This window comes from Protopterus annectens, chromosome 6.part1 (genome assembly GCF_019279795.1).
Source record: "Protopterus annectens isolate FY-2018-M chromosome 6.part1, PAN1.0, whole genome shotgun sequence".
Classification (NCBI taxonomy): Eukaryota; Metazoa; Chordata; order Ceratodontiformes; family Protopteridae; genus Protopterus; species Protopterus annectens.
In genome coordinates this window covers 23,982,302-24,004,687 of record NC_056738.1, presented here as the reverse complement: position 1 = coordinate 24,004,687, position 22,386 = coordinate 23,982,302, and the positions used below count along the sequence as shown (strand labels likewise).

General features: G+C 41.3%; 1 protein-coding gene across 3 annotated transcripts in view; it reads left to right on the top strand.

Moving 5' to 3' along the window:
• The window catches only part of CENPH (centromere protein H), a 620,329-nt gene that overhangs the window by 194,602 nt on the left and 403,341 nt on the right, over window positions 1-22,386 (top strand). The window lies entirely within an intron of this gene.

Below are 22,386 nucleotides of genomic sequence, written 5' to 3'. Positions count from 1 at the left end.
GTCTTTGGAACATCACCTAAAAAAGGCACTATAGGGTTGGCAAGAGCCTTGGCCAGTATCCAGAAGCACAGGGGTGACAGATGCAGGCCATCTCTGGCAAAGCATCTAGGTCTGTCAAGTCATGTCATCCCAAGCAGACAGATACTGGATCCCCTTAGAATGACACCAGAAACTTAGCCAATTGTTGAAGTCAATCATTTTCTGCTTGTACTGTGGTATTATTCTGGGTGATGGTAGGAGGCTGCTCAGGGCTAGGGTCATACCCGTCTGGGCTACATAATCTGAGAGCTCCTCCATGTCTCTTTTACATGTAGTCCAGGGAGGTACGTCTCAGGTCATTCACACCCACATGTACAATGACAGGGTCGTATTTGTACCTGTTGTTGAGGGACCCGAGTGCGTGCATTATGTGGTGGATCCTGGCACCTGACAGGCAGCTGGCTGTTACTTTCTCCTTATTCAACCTAGTGAGTGGGACATCGGTGTGCCTCATTATCAAGTCACCTATTACTAGTGTGTTGGGCATGCTGTTTTGCCTTGGGGGCTTTGGTTGAGTGGTACACTGTTTAGGAGAGTTATATGTCTCATGATTAGTGTTGTGTTATGGTGGTCAAGTGCATTTCTGCCTTAGAGGTCTGTACTGTTTGTGTAGATTTTTATTGAGAGCTTCTGCGAAGGTGGGTGTGTGGTTTGTGTTTTTATGTGAAGGCGGTGATGGTGTGTGTTCTGAAGGGCTATATGTTCCATGTGGTGTGGTGCAAGTGTTGACCTTCTCCTTTTGACCAGCTATTCCGGTCTTGGCTTCAGAGTGCATGGCTTCCAATCTGGATATGTAAGTGCATCTCTTGCAAGTCTGAGTGTTGGGAGGTAAGAGGCGAGGGTTGTCAGTGTGCATGAGGCAGTTGCTACATTGCCTCAGGATGCCCAGGTTCACCAGGCTAATAGGAGAAAGCACAGGAAACTGACCTTTAGACATGCCTGGAGGGGTGGGCATTAATAATAAGTACTGGAGCGGTTTCCTTGCTTGTAGAACGTTTAGTGCTGGTAGCACTGTTGTATGCTACAATAATTGCTACAAGAAGTCTGGTGAAGTGCTAGACTAATAAACTAGTAAAAGTGCAGGAGAGCAGTGAACTAGCAGATATAAGGGAAACATTGAAGAGCACCACTCAGAGGCTTACAAAAAGTCCTGGATACAGCAAATCTGTATCTGGACTACACTAGTTCCGGGGAAGGCAGGAAACATTTTTTTAAGTAGAAAGTGAAGAGACAGAAGATAATGAGATAAATCAGTATGCAGAAGCTAAAGGGGTGGGTCTTTGCCAAGTTCTCACTATTAACTGTAGAATGAGCTGATGTAATGTGACTGGGGGGAGTGTTCAGTATCAACTTTATACCAGAGGCAGGCAACTCAAAGCCACCAAGACATAAGACCACCACAAGAACTGGGTAGGAGGGTGGGGAAAAAACACTTTTACAGATTACAGAAGTATTAAATCAAAAGTGCAGATGATAATTGAGAATAAACTCTTACCATTTCTAAATATCACAGCAGGCAGTAAGTCAGTCTCTGCAATAGTTTGAGCAACCGGTATATCTGATTTAACACACTGGCTATTTAAGGCACAGAAACAGAAACCAGACCAGTTATCCAAACAATAACAGTTGCAGGAATGCCCTGGCTAGATTAACCCAGTTCTGTTCACTTTCTCTCACTAAGAAAACAGATAGGCCTCTAGACAAAGGATTTCATGACAAACTGAGGTCGACACTAACAGATACTCAGCTCTATCACACAACAAAAAGGAGAGTAAAAAAATGTGTACAGATTGCAGAGATATTAAATAAAAAGTGCAGACGATAATTGAGAATAAACTCTTGTCTTTTCTAAATATCACAGCAGGCAGTAACTCAGTCTCTCTGCAACAGCTTGAGCAACAGGTATATCTAATTTAAAACACTGGCTATTTGAGGCACAGAAACCAGACCAGTTACCCAAACAATAACAGTTGCAGGAATGCCCTGGCTAGATTAAACCAGTTCTGTTCACTTTCTCTCACTAAGAAAACAGATAGGCCTCTAGACAAAGGGTTTCACTACAAACTGAGGTCTACACTAACAGATATTCGGCTCTATCACACAACAAAAAGGAGAGTAAAAAACAGCTGTACAGATTACAGAGATATTAAATCAAAAGTGCAGATGATAATTGAGAATAAACTCTCTTATCTTTGTGATGCTCATCGTCTCCTAGGACTGAAGCTAAACCTCATGCAAGCAATATGCTAAAAAGGTGCATCTTCATTTGATCTTGTTAGCATCTGTCAGTTACAAAACTAAGATGCATTACCTTCAAACAGCATCTGACATCATCCATATCAGCAAACCTAAGTTATGATAATCTAGTATCCAGATTAAGTTGAATATCTTCTATGGTTTACCCTGTTACAGCTGAACACTTTCTGTCCATGCAGCACTTGAGTCTGGTTGCCTAATCTTCAGTACCAGTGAACCAAGTATAGGTAGCCCCAGTTTAAGTACTCCCAAGGCATAGAAGAGTGCTGTGCTCTTGTATCAATACAACCACACTGCTAAACAGACACGCACACACCTTGCACTACTGTTATATCAATAATATAATAGTGCAAGGTGTGTGCGTGTCTGTTTAGCAGTGTGTCTGTTTATCAGTGCAACCACACTGCTAAACAGACACACACACACCTTGCACTACTATTATATTATTGATATAAGAATTAAGTGCAAATCTGTTATCTGTCAACTTTTATTATAGTTAACCTGTATATTCATATGACAGAATAGGGTCGCTGATCTGACATTACAAATATACTCGTACTACATATACCCCATGGTGCCCTCAGCAAATTCATAATAATCACACAAAGCTGCCATTAATGCTTCATGCTACCTACTTGTAGATGTGATTCTCTAGTCTTTGCCAGAAATGCCCATTCCATCAGAGAGCTCCACACTTTAACATCTGTACTGAATGGATCAGTTGCTAATTCTGATACTCCCAATCTACAGTCTTGCACTGGTCTCTAAAATCATACAGCTGAAATGCTAGAAGTACATGCACTGCAGCAAAGCAACTTCAATTATTTAACAACTTGCATAGCCCACGCATTGTGCTGACTGAAACCATAAGGGGAAAGGGATTCATGTAGAGGTGTAGTTTGTGTCATTGTTGATAGATTAGATAAGACTGAATGCACAAACATGCTGGTCATCTTGATGTTCTAACCAAAGAATCCCTTAACAGTGCAATAATTACAAACAATATCCCTGTAACAAAGGCAGCGATATGCCTTGCCATTATCTATGCCCAGTAACTCAAGCAAGTCCTTCAAGCTTACAGGTGTGTATATATACCCCCTTAAGTGATCAACTTCTTTTTTGAGGGATTCCTTGAATTGTAGAAAACAATGCACTGGAACTAATCATATAAGAAGACTTAAATATTAGTCCAGTGCCTGCCACTTGCAATCCCAAGATTTGTTCCAGCTGCATGAGTTCTTGTCAGCTGATTAATACCTACATGCATTAATATGCACACTGAAAGAAATCTGTAGGAATAATGAATGATGCAATTAGCAGCCATCATTCTTCATTTGTCATTGTGGATTCCCATTACATATGCATGCACACATACACGCCCACACAAACACACATATGCATGTGAGCGTGCATGCCCACATGTTCGCAAATGTATGAGAATGGGCAGTCTAAGATACTTAGACCAAAATAAAGTCAACCAACTACTGCTAACTGGTCTAGATACTCTGTCATCCATAAGTGAAGCCAGCATCTATTTCATAATGAGCATAAACTTCATGAAGTACATCAGAATGAAAAAATAATAATTCCATAGATAACCTGTAAGACAAAGAAAAAAAAAACTTTTTCCTGTTTTCTACACTACCGGCACTATATAAATACGTGTAAAACTCCATTAAAAACACAGAAAGGGCTTCTTTGACAACTAAGTGAAATCAGCTGAACCCCTTTTCTCTTCTTGTTAAATAAATAGCCTATGTAATAAACAACACCCACACCTAACCCAGCAATAATAGATAAGGATATTATGGAACTCATTAAAACCTAATTCGCTGGTGCAATACCCGGCAGACCGTCTTACTCAACAGCTCAAAACATTATTATGTACCACAGCTATGGTTAGCCAGTTTAAACAAATTCATTCACTTAAACTATCTGGTATTTTTTAGAGAAATTTAAGGCTTATTGTTTTCCATATTCCACTAGGTCCTCATTCCACTGTTCCACTGTTATGGGAAAAGCTTGCCTCATGCCTAACCACAGAGGTGGCCGTTCTAAGAAAAAACAGTGTGGTTCAAACCTGTTTCCATACTGAGACCTGCATTTAAGATTCTTGAGCTTGTGGTATACTAACAGTTTGAATTCATTGAATACCAAAAGCAAACTGAGTCTTCCCAACAGGGCTTTTAGAAAGGCTTCTGATTTAGCACTGATGATCTTTCAGTAGCATTTTGTTTCCTTGGCTTGTCCAAAGCATTCAGCATTATCAGCCGTGCAATCCTTTATGGCAGGTTAATGCATTTATAATGCATCTGCATACAAAAAGAAAACTGATTCAAAAGCTAACTTAACTGAAGGACATACAGTTAAATTAGGCAGTGTGTACTCTGTCAGACACACAGCAGATTAAATTTTCACAAGTCCCTAAGTTAAGTTCTATGACTTTTTTCTTTTTTTGCTGTTCACATAAAATACCTATCCTCTTACTGCCACAAACTGCTTACTTTGCATATGTCAGATGACACAACTGTGATAATCGAAAAAGATTTCTCACTGAAAAAGTCAGTTACCTAAATTGTAAAAACTATGCATACATTCTCAAAGTTTTGTCCCTTTTCTCAGTATCATACATGAAAACTGAGAAGATGACCTTTTGCCTCAATTGTAGAACTTCAACAGAGACCGTATACTATCATATCTGTTGCACATTCTTAAATCCAATGGTACCATAAACACCTGCTCAAGAGATCTCAATCTGTTTTGAAAAAAAATAGAGCATGTTGGAGGCATAGATGTGCATCACAGAATATAGCTTTTCTTTGGAATAGACTTCCATAAAGCAAAGTACTTCTCTTACTCTCCCTAAATGTAAACTTAAATCGCCCCTGTCCCTCATGGATAAGGGGAGTAGAAAAATGACCCAGCATATCCTTGTTTGTCCCAATGTCTATGTTATTCATATGCAGATTATAAGGACTAGACATTACAGGGAGAATGTAAGGCTAGGCTTCTTAAGATCATCACATATCAATAGTCTAGTAAGTGCCAATGGACATATAAGATAACCACACTGTTGCCTAGAGCAAACTGCAGAGGGAATTCTCCATTCTTGAATATTAGCTGAGACATTAACTGAAATCAAAGTAAGTCTATTCTTTTCATCCATCTCTTTTCAAATGGCATCGGGCAACAAGGCTGTGTCTGTACTGAAAACCCAACGTACGTGGATATTACTTTAGATAACACTGTCAACATTGATCTACAAACAACCAGATAAAAAGTGTAACCAGATGTTTAGTATTTCATATATAGTCTGATCCTTTGTAACCCATCACAGGAACTTGTGACTATTTGCCTAGTATTGATGTTCTTCATCTCACATTGCTGCAGTCCTTACACTTGGGTAGTCCGCTGTCCTCGGTCGGCCCGAATATCAAAGTATAAGGCTGACGTCGGTCAAGGCGCATTTGACTGACATCAGGACGTCAGGGTACAAATGCGCATGACCGACGTCATATCCTCAGTCTTTTTTGCCGCATGGTCCGATGCAGAAGCAGCATTGCAAGTGCCGGTTGGCGTTCTGAGATTTTTCGATTTCGAAGTTTCAGACCGAGTTCAAAGTTGGCTAAGTACCCGTTGGGGAATATTTTAGTTTTTCTTGCCTCAGTGATTTACCGGATGTCAGAAAAAGTCAATAATTGCATTTCTTGTGGGAAACAGATACCGCATAGAGATTATCATACTTTGTGTATTCCTTGCTTAGGGCCTGAGCACGACGTTGTTGGCTGTCGCTCTTGTGCTAGATTCAATAAACGCACTATAAAGAGAAGGTTGGATTGTGCCAGGTTAGTCTTTGGGAAGCGGTGCAATTATAAAATGCCGTCGGATGCTCCGACGTCCGCTTTTCAAGAAGCGCAAGGACAAAGCAGTTAAGCCTAGGCTAGAAGAACCGTCTGTACCGGACGCCGGTTCTTTAGAGGTGTCGGTGGAGCCGGTGGCTCCACTGGAGGTTTCTTTGGGTTCTCAGGGAGAGACTTTATTATTGCAAGATGTGGCCTCTCAGGAGGCAGGTCAGGCTGAAGGGGCTTCTCAGGTTACTATACTCCCCTCCCTTCCTAGGGTGGCTAGGCCCTCTCCTTCTGTTTACAAGGCTTCTCCCAGAGGCAGGCCAGGTTCAGCTTCAGTTGGTGTCACCCCTAGTTCTTCTGGAACTGTGCCCAAGAAGCATATGCTTAAAATGGCAGAAGATTTGATTTCTTTGATTAGGGGTTCTTTACCCCCTCCTGATAAGAGACCTAGGGTGGAGCCTGAGCCTGGGAGTTTTGAGCAGGCTTCGGATGTTTCAGAGTCTTCGGCTGAAGACTTGCAGGAGTATTCTCCTTATTCTGATTCTGATGTGGATGATTCTACTCCTTCTGCTTCTCCTCCTGAGGATTTTTCTTTTCAGAAACTCTTCATTCTATGAGGGAGCATTTTAAGTGGGAAGGTCAGGACTTCTCTGATTCCAGGAAAAGGCTTAGGGAATTTTTGTTTTTACCCCAGCATAGGCCTTTGGCTATACCTCCTGTTTTGGATGTGGTGGAAGATGTTTTTGCAGAGGCTTCTCTTAATCCTGATTCTTTGCCTCCTGCTCCTGTTAAACCGGATAGATATTACAGGGTGCCTGAAGCTCATAAGTATCTTTTTAAGAGTCCTAGGGCAGACCCAGAAACTGTTAGTCAGGGGCCTAAAGGCGTTAAGGCTTCTGTTGTCAAGAATCCGGTTCCCTCAGACAAAGAGGCCAAGGCTTTGGATAGATGGGGAAAGAAAGTTTATACTTCTTCCACTCTAGCTATGAGGGCTTTGAATTGCCAGTTTCACATGTTAAAATACCAAAACTATCTCCTTTCACAATTGAAGTCTAAGGTTGATGCTCTGGCGGAAGGTATTGATTGTAAAGAGTTGCAAGATTTAGTACATGTTTCTGAACAGGTGGGTAAGCATTCTTTGCAATGTGGTTTTGATGCTGTACAGGCCTCGTCTAGGGTGGCTGCCACTGGGTCAGTTCTTCGCAGGCACGCCTGGCTGAGGGATCAGAATTTATCTGACCATGTTAAATCACGGATTTTAGATGCTCCTTTACAATCTGATGTGTTGTTTGGTTCTCCTGTTGAGACAGTCTTAAAGAAAATGGAAGACAAGGCTAAGTCTATGCAGACTGTTAAAGATTTTTTGCAGGTTCAGCCTCCAAAGTTTAGTAGAAATTGGCCTACTTAAGGGGTGGATGTATCCTTCCTATGATTCCCAGTCTAGGGGTAGATCTAGACGTGGCAGGGGCAGAGCTCAGGGCTCTTTCAGGCCTAGAGCAGGGAGTTCTCCTGCACAGTCTTCAGGTGAGGGCAGGGGTCAGTCCTTTCGTAAACAGACCCAATGACCTACCTTTTCAGCTGCCAGAGCCTTCTCGTCTGGCAGCACCTTTGGGAGGAAGGTTGGCACTTTTCAAAGAAAATTGGAGTTTAATTACCCAAGATAGATGGGTATTGGATATCATACACCACGGTTACCGGTTTTATTTCCATACCTTGCCTCCTTTCAAAGGCATGCCAGACGTTCCTCCTCCACAAAGAATAGAGGCTCACAAGCAAATTTCTCTGTTACTCCAAATAGGGGCCATTCAGCCGGTCCCTATGCCAGAAGTAGGCCTAGGATTTTATTCTCGCCTGTTCCTAGTACCAAAGAAAGGGAACACGTGGAGACCAATTTTGGACTTATCTATCCTCAACACTTATCTGGACATTCCCAAGTTCAAAATGTTGACGTTACAACAGCTTTTACCTCTGCTGGGCAAAGATCACTGGATAGTGACTCTGGATCTCAAGGAGGCTTACCTTCATGTTCCTATCAGGCTAAGTTGCAGGAAGTATCTGCGTTTTCGAGCTGGGACTTCTCATTATCAGTTCTCTGCATTGCCCTTTGGCTTATCTACTGCGCCCAGAGTGTTCACGAAGGTTCTGGCTCCAGTGATAGCTTTCCTCAGGTTGAAAGGAATACAGATTTATCCATATTTGGACGATTGCCTGATTCTGGCTCAAGAAAGGGACGAGCTTCTTCATCATTTGGGTTATGTGATAGCAGTGCTAAGATGCCTGGGGTATTCTGTGAACGAAATAAAGTCCAGTCAAGTACCCTCTCAAGACATGTGCTTTCTGGGTGTGAGACTGAATACAGCATCCCAGATGGCCTTTTTGACCCCGGACAAACAAAAGAATCTTTCCCTTTACTTTCATCAGTTGTCTCATCAGTCCGGGCTGACTGCAAGGACAGTCCTTCAAGCCTTAGGGTTCATGGCATCTTGTATTCTGGTGCTTCCCAATGCCAAACTGCATATGAGGAAGCTACAATGGTATCTCAAAAATGTATGGACACAGCACTGCCAGGATTTGGACACTGTCATTCAAATAATACCTTGCATTCAAAAGGAATTTTTGTGGTGGGCTCAGGAATGTCACCTAAACAAGGGACTCTCTGTGACCCGGCCAGAGGCAAGTCAGATTCTAACGACAGATGCCTCAGACAAAGCTTGGGGAGCTCATCTGAATGGAAAGTGGATACAAGACAAGTGGCCTGCCAGACTACAACATCTACATATCAACTTGAAAGAGATGTTAGCAGTCCAGTTTGCATTAATAGCCTTCAAGGATTTACTTCTTCCAGGGCAGGTGTTGATTCTAACAGACAACACAACTGTCATGTGGTACATCAACAAGCAAGGCGGAACACATTCTTATCCTCTATGCAGGCAAGCAATGATTTTGTGGGAGACTGCTCTCAGTTTACAACTAAATCTTCAGGCAAGGTTTCTGCCGGGAGCACAGAACTCCTTAGCAGATGTGTTGAGCAGACAAATTATGGATCCCCACGAGTGGAAATTGGATCCTCATGTATTTCGAAATTGACAGTGTCATGGGGAACTCCAGACATAGATCTGTTCGCTTCCCCACTAAACCACCAGCTGCCAAAGTTTTGCACAAAAGGTTTCATCCCACAGCTTGGAAAGTGGATGCTCTTTCTTTCAATTGGAGCAATCTTCATGTGTATGCCTTTCCGCCTCTGCCTCTCCTCCCAAAGGTACTACTAAAGGCCAGACAAGACAAGCCAAGGATGATTTTGATAGCTCCAGATTGGCCTCGACAGCATTGGTACCCATTACTGAGGAGCCTGGTACGGAAGCCTCCATGGCCTTTGCCTTCGATTCCACACCTGTTGTCTCAGGAGGACAGTCATTTGCTCAATGTCAAGCTTCACTCTCTGCACCTAACAGCCTGGCATATTCTGTTTTGAACCATTGTGGGCCTCCACTTCCACAACAAGTTTTGAATGTTATTTTGGAAGCCAGAAGGCCTAGTACAAGGAAAGTGTACACAGACAAATGGAAGAGATTTTTATTTTGGAGTACAGCAAAGGATTTTGATGTTTCTGGGCCTAATTTAAGTGTGGCTCTTCAATATCTTACTGAGTTACTGGACAAAGGTTTGTCCTTCTCTTCTATTAAAGTTCATGCTGCAGCAATTTCGGCTCACTATGATTGTGACCCACCATTGTTTTCTCATCCTTTGTTCAAGCAATTTCTTAGAGGGGCAAAGAATATAAGACCCCCGAAGAGCTCCTACTCCTGCTTGGGATCTCAATTTTGTGTTGGAGAAACTCACTCTACAACCTTTTGAGCCTGCAGCTACTGCTGAATTGAAGTTTTTATCATGGAAGACTGCTTTTTTGTTGGCTATTACCTCTGCAAGAAGGGTTTCTGAGTTGCAGGCCCTTATGGCAGTTGAGCCTTTCTTAATTTTCCATAAGGATAGGGTATCTTTACGTACTAATCCTTCCTTTATGCCTAAAGTGGTTTCTAGTGTGGCTTTAAACCAAACTATTCATTTGCCTACCTTTTATGCAAATCCCCAAAATAAAGGGGAAAAGATTTTGCACACTTTAGATGTACACAGGCAGTTGCGTTATTATTTGGACAGAACTAAAGGGTTCAGGCAGTCTCATCAGTTATTTGTTTCTTTTGCTTTGAGATCTCAGGGCAAGCCTGTGTCAAAACAAACTATTTCTAAGTGGATTGGGTTTTGCATTGCTTTCTGTTATTCCCATCATGGCAAGGAAGTTCCAGCTGGGATTAGGCCTCATTCCACTAGGGCTACTGCCACTTCAACAGCTTTTTTGAGAGGGGTGGCAACTAAGGATATTTTGGAGGCAGCTACTTGGAGTTCAGTGCATACTTTTTCCAGGCATTATCACCTGCCACTTTTCTCTAAGTCCAGGGCTGGTTTTGCCACTGCTGTTTTGCAGGGCATTTTAGCAGCTCCTGCTTCCTTATAATTTGGCCATCCTCCCTTTCCTCTGCTTTGGGATTCTACCCAAGTGTAAGGACTGCAGCAATGTGAGATGAAGAACATAGTACAGTTTTGTACCTACCATAAATGTAGATGTTCGAAGATCCACATTGCTGCAGTCCAATTTACCCTCCCTCCTTCCCCTCTGTTGTTAGAGGCGGTTGTGTGGGTTGGGTGGTCAATTGGGTGTATATTGTATATATTGTACATATTTTTAGTGCTAGGATGGTTGGTTGTTGGTTTGCTGTCTTTTGGTTTTTGACCTTTATTTTTAGGGTCTTCTGACATCTGGGGCAAGAAAAGACTGAGGATATGACGTCGGTCATGCGCATTTGTACCCTGACGTCCTGATTTGCATTTGCGCCTTGACCGACGTCAGCCTTATTCTTTGATATTCGGGCCGACCGAGGACAGCGGACTACCCAAGTGTAAGGACTGCAGCAATGTGGATCTTCGAACATCTACATTTATGGTAGGTACAAAACTGTACTTTCCTAAGGACCATAAGATGCCTAGCCATATACAAATTTCAGTAGACACATTCATACCTCTATTTTCATACTAAGCAAAGCTTTATTGTATTTATTGCTGCACCTCATACACTGTAACCTCTGGCACCAACACCAGATTTTAGCAGCAATAGTACTAGTGTGCAGGAGTCATCAGCCAGTCAGCACATAGGACCCGTCTTTGGCTGCTGCTTGGAACCCTTAAATGCAGTTTTCTTTCCAGTCCTGTACCCATCTGATAACCAACAAGGCCACCAGTTTATTTAGTGGTATACACTTCCCAGAAACCATAGATTAAACAGAGGCTATATCATAAAACAAATCTGTATTCACAACTGTGGAAATGCAGTTTTTAAAAAAAATACATACTCTGAGCTGGAAGAAACACCACTCTGCTACAGCATCCAGTATTAACCAATTGTATTCTGGACTTCTGTTTCTACCCAGTACCTCCCACTTAACATGCACATATAACGTCACTTGAGGCCTAATACACCCCTTCTGTTATTTGTCACCCACTGACTTTTGACTACATTTTGACCTGTTTCTCTTTGTAAACAATTTATGGCTTAGTGTGCCTGGCTTTCTCTGGTTAGCTGTACCTAGCTAAGTGTTTGTTTGTAGTTCTGTGTGATAACTGAATGAGTATTGTAAATTTCTCTGCTAAGCTATTTCTTTCAGCATTATATAGGCTGTGTATTCTACACTGAAACATCCACTCTGAATGTACTCTAAGCAGTTTCTTTGTTGATAATGATTGTTTTTACTGTGGTGCTTTTTTCTTGACCTTCACTGAAAATGGTCCCCAAGCCTAGAAGGGTAATCCGGTCATTAAATATGAATGATAAGTGTACGCTAATCTTCACACAAAAAAGACCCCTAGGGCATGACAGTCATGTCACTTAAGGAGAGCACCCCAGAGTTAGATGCAAATGATGCTTAGTATGTTTGCATGGATAATGAGCTGCATGCAAACTCAGGTTTTCTTGACCTGTATGGCCCATTCCTGTGCACAAGGGGTCACACAGTGGCATGCACCTTACCCCATACATCTGCAGACTGCTTCTCTGTGGGACATGTGCGAGTACACATGCTGCATGGCTGAAGTCCACAGTCAGTGTCTGGGTGCACCAATTGTCATGCTGTGCACTAATATCCATCTATTTTCACAATTCTCCCTTCACTGTATTCATTAGGGTGTGCACAGCATAGGAGTATATGAGCACCTGCACTGTCACCCTAGTATATTTAACATCTGTAGACAGTAGGATGCATAGGCTGTTCTTAATGTATACCACCCTAAGCCTACTGTGGTGATGACCCTGCTGACCTGTAACCCACCCTCAATGTTTGACTCGCATGCATAGGCTGTTCTTACTGTATACCACCCTAAGCCTATTGTGGTGATGTCCCTGCTGACCTGTAACCCATCTTCAATGTTCTGACTCACATTCCGTTTGTTTACACCTGCTCATAAATGTCTGTATGTTCTGCCATGGCCCATGAAAACTCTCATGCTTCCCCCACTCATCATGTGCACACTTTTTGATCAACCAGTTGTTGCTATGAAGGTGTCCCAGATATAAACCTACTACTGTGTGGCACCCCTAATGTCAAATTTACAGTGCACACTTGTAATACCTGGGGAACAGGGGATCTCATACAGACGCATGTAACTGATCCAGAAGCCTTCATTTAAGTGGATGGCCAACAGTCCCTAGTCCTGTCTTCTCTCCCATTGTACTAACTTCATGCTGTTTTGCTGTGCAGGCAGTGGTGATTGGCTTGAGAATTTGCCCACCCTGAGCAATCTCCATGCCCAGCCAAATATTCATTCTCTCTTTGAGCACTGGCCTCCAACATGGTCAGCAAGATCTCCACCCTGCACTCTCCCTTCACCAGGGATAGGCATGTTTATCCTTCCTTCCTTTGCAGTCAGTTATCCAAGTCACTGTATGGGCCACAGTCAAAGCTTTATATGTTTATACCACCAATACTATACAGATGTGTATATGATTCTGCATTCACCACCCCCAGCAGTGTTTGCAGCAGTATTGTCTAGATGCACAAGCTGCCTTGCTGTGTGCTCAGGTAATCTGCTGCAAATTCACTGTACTGTAGTAATGTGGGGTTACAGGCCACAGTGACGTGCACCTAAACTTATGATCTGATGTTGTCAGTTTTCATTCTGTCCTCTGACTGTGGGTTCAGTTCCAGTCCTTGGGAACCAACTTAGTTGCTACAAAAGCTAGTGGGAACCAAAAACTCTTGAGCTCATCCCTTATCCACAATGCACCTACCCCAATTACCTCAGATCTCATTTGCCGCTTTGTGGGTTAGATGTGGTACTACTTTCTCTTGAGCCAGATAAGAGATTTATTTCATTTTCTTGCTATTATAAACCTTGTTTTTTTCCTTATTCTCTTCTTAAACCTTATCTTATTGTACGATAGTACTCTCCAATAGTATTGTTAGTATCTCCCCTTCTAAACCTCTCTTTCTGTCTCATCTACACTTTCATGTAGCTCTAAAATATCATTGTTGTTATTTCTTTCTCTTCCTGTGTGTGGGGCGGGGGGGGGGAGGGGGTGCCTCTTCAAATGGCAGATAAAGAAAAAAAAAAAGGGCTTTAAGCTGTGTGAGAAATGTCACAAAATCCCTTAATCAGACGCATATTTATTCTCTATGCATATACTGTTTGAGGCCCCTCCATCATCAGGAGGACTGCTCCATTTGCCACTCTTTAAGCCATCGAGATCTTGTAGAAAGAAAAAAACAAGTTGATTCTTAAAGGACTTCTTCCTCCTTTTTCAGGGCGGTCATATCTGGAACGACGTTTTTACCTAAAGGAGTTTGGCTCCATCTTCCCCTTCGGATCCAAGAACCAAATTGGCCAAACCTTTATCTCCGGTGGAACTGTTGGAACCAGAGAGTATTACCAATACATCTTCGGAACCAACATTTCAAATAAAAGATTCATCTTTCACTGCCTTTTTCACCCCTAGGACTCAATATTCACCAACAATAAATCCATTTCCAGACAGACTTCCTTCTCCTTTCTTGGAAAGACCCAGATCTCCATCTGTCATGTCCACCCTTTCTTCCAGAAGTCTCACTGAAGATGATGCAGAGAGATTGGTGAGGAAAATTCTCTGAGCATAAGGTGTGATTGGGACCACCTTGGTTCCTACCCACACATGTCAGGGATTTCAATCTTCAACTACCCCTCTCTCAATTCCTCCTCTAACTTTGCTGGAAGCTTCAGAGACCATGGTTCTGAGCTGTCCAATACTGACTACATTGGATCTGAAGACATCCTTGGGTTCTTCGGTTCAGTCAGAAATAGAAACCTATCAGAGCTGTATCTGTCCTGTTGGTTCTGCGAGTCTGGAGGTCACTCTATTTTTTGGAGCCGTCTGTGCACTTTGGGGTTTTGGCACAATCATCTCAGCTCCGGCTTCTGCCTTGGAAGGCATTTCCTTGCGGCAGGGAGGAACTATGGCTCTGAGGATCGCCCTCTCGGATCCGCAGTCCTTTCCTTCTCTGGGTGGATCTTCTTTCAAGGGTATGGAGAGAGCCATGTCTGTAACAGGCAGTCTGTTACTTCCCTCTCGGAGCAGCCAGATCTGTCACATTTTCATTCAGAACATCAACCATTGCCTCCACCAGGACGGTGAGTACCAAAGCCTCAGGTTCCCCAGCAAAGTGCCCCCTCCTCTTCTGATACCTCCCCAGACCACACCACTGAGGAGGTCCCTAGGAAGAAGAAATACAAGAGTAAGCACTTGGATTCACCAGAAGAATCTCTCACGGAAGACATGGATTTCAATGAGGACGAATGATCCCCAAGGTCACCTCCTGATGATGACTCATTTAGAGACATCCTGGAAATCCTTAAGCAGAGAGGTGATTGGAAGTCCACCAATTCTTCATCTGAGGAATCCATGTATCTGCAGGCCTTTGGTATCCACCCATCTATGTCCTGTGTAACTTTGCTTGCCGATGAGCTCATTGAGTTGATCTCTTGGCGGGTATGGAAGGCCCCTGATTCCATTGAGCCAATCCAAGGAGACAGGAAAAAATATCACTGCTCCCAAAGATTGTTTGTCTACACCTTCAGGCATTATTGCTTAGACCATCATTCTAGGAGTTCTGCTTCATCTGGCTACTTGCTTCAAGACTGAATGTGAGCACATTTTTAGTCTTTCTTCAGTTATGTTTCCCAAGGAGATTTTTTTTTATCTGTTATCCATTCTGATCATCAAGGACCCCCCCCCCAATGTTCAGATGACCCTTTCATTCCTGAGACACAAGAGTCCTACAGTCTAGCTGTTCTTCAATGCGAAGAGTAATTAAGGGATTTCCTAGATAGTAGCTGTGTGAGAAGCACACCAGCTAGAGCTTTCCCAGTGTGAAAAATGAAAATTGTTTAAAAATATTGGCTACCAAATACACTGTTTGAATGTCTGCAAAATAAAAGTCTAGGAAATTTTTTAAAAAAGTCAACTAGAAAAAGAAGAAAAGTTCTGGATTAGAAGAACCTCAAGGCTGATCAACAGAAAGCAGACGTGCAGCATCAGCGTAGCATATGGCTACAAAAAACAGTCTTGATGCACTCAAAAGTTTTTTTTAAATAAATGAGGATTTAGAAGACTGTATAAGAAGAAAGGAAGTATTGCATAATCTGATGAACTGCTAAGTTTCAATGTCAAAAATTGAATTGAAGAAACGAATGACAAAGACTGAAGCATCAAATCAAATCTTACAGAAAAAGGCGCTGGACATTGGTGATGCCAGAATAATTGTGAAAAATGGCTACTCACTTTACACTAGATAAAAGAAGAGCAAGTTTATTCTAATCATTAAGAGTTATTGTGAGGCTGTAATAAGATTTAAGCTCCTAAACCCAGTGGTCTTCAGAATATTTTTTCCAGGTGGGTCAAAACAGAAATGGAAGCAGATATGGTTTTGAAGGAGATTTAAAAAGGTTCAATCAAAAAAAACTCCAGTCAGCAGTATGAAGAGGAATTGATTTCCGGATCCTGCACCTGTAAGAGGAAGATCCAGGAGAGGTTTCTTTTTAAAAAAAAAAAAATGCCCGAATGACAAGAGTGAATCCTAGGAACAGAACAAAAGACTTAGCAGAAGCTTGGTTTCAAACTAGATGTCCATATTGTATGAAGGTTGAGATCTGGAAGAAAACTAATGATTAGGTGAATGTACTGAAGTGGCAGAAATGGAAGATATTGGTCCCACTGTGAGTTGCTCAGACTAGTGTAGAGGGTAAAAAATAGCCTCATTTTGTGTCACTCAGCAGAAGCTAGGCTTTGAACCGGAAGCTGCTATGCCAAGGGCCTTCTATATTGTCTTCACACTAATCAGAAAGTGAACTTGGTAAATATTGGAACTACAGAGCATCAACTTTACTATGTGCTGCTTTTTAAAAAAAAAATGTATGGAGAGCTAAAGCATATGAATATCATTTTTTTGTGATTTCTTCATGAAAGAGCCAAATTTAGGGGGAATATATATATAATTTGTGTTAAATGTTTTAACATTATTGTGTTATGAACCTATGAACATTATTGTAAAATGTTTGTAAGTGTACAGAGTAAAAACAAGTGCAGTGGTGCACAGTATGTGTGGAGAAATAAATGTTTGGTAACTGACTTGATCATTAACAGTAAGCCATTAAAAAAACAAAGTAACTTGAAATTAGAAGGGTAAAGTTAAACATTGTTGATATGTACAAAGTGTATCAGAAGACTAGAATAAAATAATGTAGATTTTAGGCAAAGATAATGTTTTTCCTTCATTTCTAAAGATTGTTGATATTTTCCATAGGCAGATGGGTGGGTGTGTGTGTGTGCAGGTGTGCGTGTGTGTATTCACATGGGTTTTCTCAAGTTGCTCTGGGTACCTCCCACATTCCATAGACATACTGTAGGTGGATTGGACACTGTAACTTGACCATTGGTGTGTGAGGGTATGAAAAAAAAAACAATTGTGGCAGGGCTAGCAAACAGACATTGTAAACATTTGCTTTAGATTATTATCACTGTTGAAGTCAAACTCCTACCCCATGTGCAAAAATGGGGGAAAGGGGTTATGGATGGATAGGTGGATGAGTATGTCTCCCAGAAGTGACATGTAATGACTGAAGTTAACAATGGCTGCTTTGCCAGTTTTAACATGGAATCTAAATGTCCTTAAGGCACAAGAAAAAGAGCACTATACTATATTAAAAAGTACGGGATGTAAATTGTCATGTTGCAGGAGATGCACTGCTATCCAAATAAGCATACACGTTTGATAAAAAGAGAATTTCATTGTGGATATTTAGCAGAATATCAGATACAAAGTAAAAGCGGTATTAATATATTAAGAGGAAGAGGTGTTTCAATTGTTGTACAAGAGGGCAGAAAAATAAGTAGTACTGGGAGATTTGTGCAGTGAGGGGCAAGGAAAACTACTAAGTGTGCATCTATATTCCTCCTAAAACTTTAGTTGTGGAGCTTAAAAGATTATGGGATAAATTAACAGTTTCCAAATGGACATTTTATTTCTAGCTGGTGACTGGAATTTAGTTAGTAGCATCAAAGATGTGGTAATTGACCCTAGAAGGAAAACTAACTAGAGATGGTAGATTAATGTATAAGAAAGCATTTTGCATAGAATGTTATTTTGGGGGCAGCAGTGCAGAGGAAACTTACTTTTCTCCCAAGATGCAGTAACTGAGCCAGGCTGTACAGAAACTGTAGTCCCGATTCCAAAAGACTTGCTGTCAGTATAAGTAACCACTTACACTGAGAGCAGATCTTTTGGAATCTGGTCCCTGGTGTAAACCTGTTTAAAGACATGCCTTATACCAAAGTAAGTCAGCTACATTGAGATAAATCTTTTGGAATTAGGACAGACTTGCACTGAGAGCGACTCCCTTTATATCATAGGAGTATGTGCACTTAGTTGAAAGTATTGACACCCATCCATTAATAAGATCTGGCCCTACACCTTAAAGAATTAAGGAAATGATGTAAGCCAGTGGTTCCCAAACTTTTTTGATTCTCGGCTCCCTTGCTGAATCTAGGTTTTCCCAGCCCCCCCCCCCCATGGCACGCATAAAGTGCATATTTCAGAGGTTCCCAAAGTGTGTGCTGCGGCGCCCTGGAGATCTGCTTCCTCACAGGGGTGCTGTGAACTAATAAGCTTAGCTGCAAAATAAAATGCGAACAGTTCACGGTTTATTTTGCAGTTAAGCTGCTTAGTTCGCGGCGAGTGTGAGTGAATGCAGGAATGAATGAAGAAGTGGCTGTGTGTGAATGAATGAATGAATGCAGGTATGAATGAGGAAGTGGCTGTGTGTGTGTGCGTGTGTGTGTGAATGAATGCAGGTATGAATGAGGAAGTGACTTTGTGTGTGTGTGTGAATGAATGCAGGTATGAATGAAGAAGTGGCTGTGTGTATGTGTGAGATCGGGAGACTGAAAGCAATGAGTGAATTAATGAGGAAGTGACTGTGTGTGTGTGTGTGTGTGTGTGTGTGTGTGTGTGTGTGTGTGTGTGTGTGTGTGTGTGATTCACACCTCTCAACTGTACAGATTTTTGCCTCATATTTTTGGTGTGTTCCTCCTAAAATCTGTACTTTTCTGGCAAATAATTGAGGATTGAAGTCCTTAAATAATGGCAAACATTTGATTTTGACTCCACATCCTTCAGAGAATTCATGCTAATGCAAAACCTATTATTCTATCAACTTTCTGAGTTTTTAAGAGAAATATTTCAAATCTGTCCCTTTTTGTCCCCCCATCATTTTAGGCTTTGTCCAGATTTTTAGAGCAAAAAATCTGGACAAAGCCTAAAATGATGGGGGGACAAATAAGGACAGATTTTAAATATTGCTCTTACAAACTTAGACAGTTGATAGAATAATAGGTTTTGCATTAGCATGAATTCTCTGAAGGAATGTGGAATCTTAAACTCAAATGTTTGTCATTAATTTAATTACTTCAATCCTCAACTATTTGCCAGAAAAGTACAGATTTTAGGAGGAACACACCAAAAATTTGAGGCAAAAATCTGGACATTCAATCACACACACACACACACACACACACACACACACACACACACACACACACACACACACACACACAGTCACTTCCTCATTCATACCTGCATTCACTCACACATCGCTCTCTCTCCCGATCAAACAGACACACACACACAGTCACTTCCTCATTCATACCTGCATTCACTCACACATCCCTGTCCCGATCAAACACACACACAGTCACTTCCTCATTCATACCTGCATTCATTCACACATCGCTCTCACTGTCTGTCACACCCACACACCACACACCCACTTAACGCATTCATTCATACATCGTTCTCACTCTCCCGATCTCACACCCACATGCCACACACCCACTTACACATTCATTCATACATCCCTCTCACTCTCCCAATCTGACACACACACACACACACACACACACAACCACTTCCTCATTCATACCTGCATTCATTCATGCATTGCTCTCACTATCCTGATCTCACACCCACACACATCCACTTCTTCATTCATTCCTGCATTCACTCACACATTGATCTCACTCTCCCGATCACACACACACACACACACACACACACAAACACACACACACACACACACACACACACACACACACACACACACACACACAGAGACACTTTTTCATTTATTCCTGCATTCACTCACACATCACTCACTCTCCCGATCTCTCTCTCTCACACACACACACACACACACACACACACACACACACACACACACACACACACACACTCTTTTGCTTTCATGCACACATTCACTCACACACACAGACAGACACACACACACTCATACAGGCATTCACTTACCTGCAATCAGCTGCTAAGCTTCGCGGCTCCCCTGTAAGGAAGCCGCGGCGCACTGTTTGGGAACCCGTGATGTAAACAGTTAAAATAAAAGTAAGAAAGTGGTATTCCCCACATACTGTTAAGAAGGGGGCAATTTAAAGATGGGTAATAAATAAAATTCAGGCATTTTGGGTAGATGGAAATCATTCCAGTGGGACTGGCTTGGTCATGGGATAAAAATGAAGATGGAAAGTGTAGTAGAAATAAGGGAGAAAGACATGTAGGAGAAAAAGTAATAAAATATTTAGAAGGACTAACAATAGATGAGTCAGAGTAGGGGAAAGCTTAGAGATCAAGAAGAGGAACAACTGTAGAGTGGTAAGAGCAAAATAAGGGAGTATTTGGGAAATATCCATGAGTTTAGAAAATTTGCAGTTAAGCGTTTTTTTTTTTTTGTTTTTTTTTTTTTTTTTTTGACAATAACCTTAGAGCAAAGAAATGTTTAGCACAAATACTACTTCAACAGAAAATGGAAAGAGCTGTGACAAAACTTAGGGATGCTATAACAAGAAGGTTCTCTAAAAATCTTGAAGAGCTAACTGAGATATTTCAGCAGTTTTATGAAATTCTGTAAAGAGCAGAGGAGTTAGGAAATTGAGAATAGACACATCTGGAAGCTTTTTTTGAAACTTTATTTATATTTGTTTACCAGGACAGTAGACTGAACAAAACTGACCAATTTCAAGCTTAGCCTAGGTGAAATATAACACATTTCACAAACAAAAAATACAGAAATTTAGGCAATCGCAGAATAGTTCAGACTAATTACATAGAATACTGTGTATATACTCCAGTGAACAAGCTCAGTACAATCAAGAGTGTAATGTACAGTATATACATTAGTGTATTTCAAAGATTGTTGAGTTTGAAGCTTGACAATTAACAGTCACAGCAGATAAAGACAAATAAAAATGTGCTGTATAACCAAACAGTATGGAAGTTTCAGTGAATGGGTGGAATTCCCATAGAAATCTGAATGTCAGAAGGAAGGAGGCTGTTGAAGATATGGAAGATCCATCTGTTCTTACTAAGCTTATAGCCAAAGTAGGCTATCAAGAAACTCTGCCTCATCACACAGTACTGGTGGAAAAGTAGCAATGCACTGTTCAATGTTCTGAAGAGGAGGGGGAATACCCCCACCATTTTAGAAAGCAGTGGTGGTAGTGTTACCAAAGGAGGGGCAAGGATCCTGCAAACCCTGCTTCAGATAGATAAGTTTCAATTTTCAGTCATGATTGCAAAGTGTTTATTTCTATGTTAGCTAAGAGAATAGTAAGAATGTTATCAAAGCTAATAGATATTGGTCAGCATGGTTTTATGGAAGGGAGACAAACATTTAATATTGCTAACAGAACATTGATGATTCAGAGGAAATGACCCTGAATCTGAATTTGAAAAACTCCATTATTGCCATTTAGTTTGGATTCAAAGAAAGTACTTGATAAGGTTTGCTTGGAATTCATGAGTGGGGTAGTGTTTGCTAGTGCATTCCAAAATAATGTAGTAGCTAATAAGGAGAATATGTGCTGGATTAAAGGCAAATATAAAGGGGGAAGAAGTCCTTTCTGACAACATGAGTTTGAGTAGAGGGACCAGGCAAGGATGCATTTTTCCCCTCTCTTATTTTGTATATATTAGGAACCCTTAGTTAAGAAAGATAGGGGACTTGCAAATTAAGGAGTATAATTTGGTGAGGTAGCCGAGAAGAACTAGCCTTCTTTGTGGACGATAATTATCTTGTACTTGTTAAATCCTGAATCTGATACTAGGGTATTGTGGCATATTTTAAGACAGTTTCAGGTAATTTCAGGGTATTAAATAAATGAAGGTAAAGCAAAGGCCATAACAGTAAATTGTTTAACTACATATGAATTAAATTCAACAATACCCATATTTAATGATAAAAGAAAAATGAAGTACTTGGATATATGGATTAAAACGGACTCTATTGTGGCAACAAAGGATATGTGGAAATAGATCGAGCAGAAAATTATTACAAAAAAAAAAGTTTCCAGCATCTCTCTAATGGCCATGGCCATAGACGTGGACAGTAAAGATACAGGCAGTGAAAATGTTTTTAGTTCCTGTGGTCCCATACATAAGTCAGGCATAATTTTTATCAGCAAGAGGAAAATTTGTGGTTGGTAATTAATAATGAGTAGAAAAAAGTTTGGGAAGGGAAGAAAAAAAGTAAAGTGGAATAAACTGACTCTTCTCACTGAACAGGATGGTTTAGGACTGCCTGATTTGAAGGGATATTTTTAAGGTCA